General features: G+C 52.3%; 1 pseudogene; it reads left to right on the top strand.

Annotated features, from left to right (window-relative positions):
- Positions 1–542: 542 nt before the first annotated feature.
- LOC122677465 lies at positions 543–1165 on the top strand (annotated as a pseudogene).
- The last annotated feature ends 567 nt before the right edge of the window (positions 1166–1732 follow it).

The raw sequence follows: 1732 nt of genomic DNA, 5'->3' as shown, positions 1-1732 counted from the left end.
AAAGCAAGAGTGTTCCAGAAAAACATCTACTTCTGCTTTATTGACTATGCCAAAGCCTTTGACTGTGTGGATCACAACAAACTGTGGAAAATTCTTCAAGAGATGGGACTACCAGACCACCTGACCTGCCTCCTGAGAAATCTGTATGCAGGTTAAAAAGCAACAGTTAGAACCAGACATGGATCGATGGACTGGTTCCAAAATGGGAAAGGAGTACATCAAAACTGTGTACTGTCACCCTGCTTATTTAGCTTATATGCAGAGTATATAATGTGAAATTCCAGGCTGGATGAAGTACAAGCTGGAATCAAGATTGCCGGAAGAGCCCCTGAACCTGCCACCAACAAGCAGGAGGAGGAGTCACCGATGTGCCAGAGACAGCCGGGGGAGCTGAGGAGGTCACCCTACATGGTTGCCCTCTCCCTCTCCTGAGATGTCAGGAAGGAGGGGGCCACCCGTGTCCCCAACAGGGGCCCCCTGAGCCTGGGGGTCCCCAGCCCTGGAGCTCAGAAGTAAGGAGGTGCTGACAGGTGCTCAGCGAGATGCTCGCCCACCCCTCAGGCTCCCTTCCCATCCTCCTATTTTTCCTCCTACCCAGTGTCCCAGTGGAGCCCCACCCCCAACCCTCACCCCTGCCCCCATTTCCAGCATCTGAGTGGGACTTTTTGTGCCCCCCGCGTAGCCCTGTCCAGGGGTACCCTCATGGGGCCCCCTCTGCTCTTTCTGCTGGAGTCCAAAGCCTTTGGGGAGCCAACCCAGAGCCCAGCTAACCGCAATCTGCGAGGGGCGAGCAAGGCAGCACCAGCCGGTCGCTGTGGAGAGCTGGCCTGTGTGATGCAGTCAGTGGCTGGTGACAGATGTCGGACTGCTGTGGACCTGCGTCGGCGCGAGGTGGAGGTGCTGGAGGCGGTGCCTGCGCTGGTGGCAGTCCCCTGTGGCAGTACTTCTTTGAAACCTGCTGCAAGGCTGCCAGCGCTGAGGAGGTGGCCCTGGTGGGGGTGGAGGAGGCTGCCGGGGTGTGGAGTGGAGGCACTGGGTGTCTGAGTGTAAAGCCAAGCAGCCCTACATGTGGGCATTGACCTCTGATGCCAGGGCCGGCGGGTGATGGATTTGAACTGATACTGCCTATGTCTACATGCTCCTAAGCCAGACTGGCCAGGCCTGAGACCCATGCCCTGGAAGTGGGCAGGTAGAGGAAGAAGGAGCTGGATGCTGAAAGACCTCAGGAGTGACCTGGCTGCTCTGGGCCTCAGTCTAGGAACTTGTCAAATGGTCACAAAAATCATTGAGAGTTCATTCTGGGCAAGACAGATGGTGAAACCAAATGGGGTTTTGAAGGATGAATAAGAGTTATCCTGGATGAACTTGAGGGTAAAAATGATGATGATGATGATGATGATGGTAGCCAAAAAAAAAAAAAAGATTGCCAGAAGAAATATCAATAACCTCAGATATGCAGGTGACACCATCCTTATGGCAGAAAGAGCCTTTTGATGAAAGTGAAAGAGGAGAGTGAAAAAGCTGGCTTTTTCAACATTCAAAAAACAAAGACCATGGCATCCTGTCCCATCACTTCATGGCAAATAGATGGGGAAACAATGGAAACAGTGGCAGACTTTATTTTCTGGGGTTGCAAAATCACTGCAGATGTGACTGCAGCCAAGAAATTAAAAGACGCTTGCTCTTTGGGAAAAAAATCTATGATCAACCTAGACAACATATAAAAGGCGGA

This window comes from Cervus elaphus, chromosome 20 (genome assembly GCF_910594005.1).
Source record: "Cervus elaphus chromosome 20, mCerEla1.1, whole genome shotgun sequence".
Taxonomy (NCBI): domain Eukaryota; kingdom Metazoa; phylum Chordata; class Mammalia; order Artiodactyla; family Cervidae; genus Cervus; species Cervus elaphus.
This window is presented reverse-complemented; position numbering and strand designations above follow the sequence as displayed.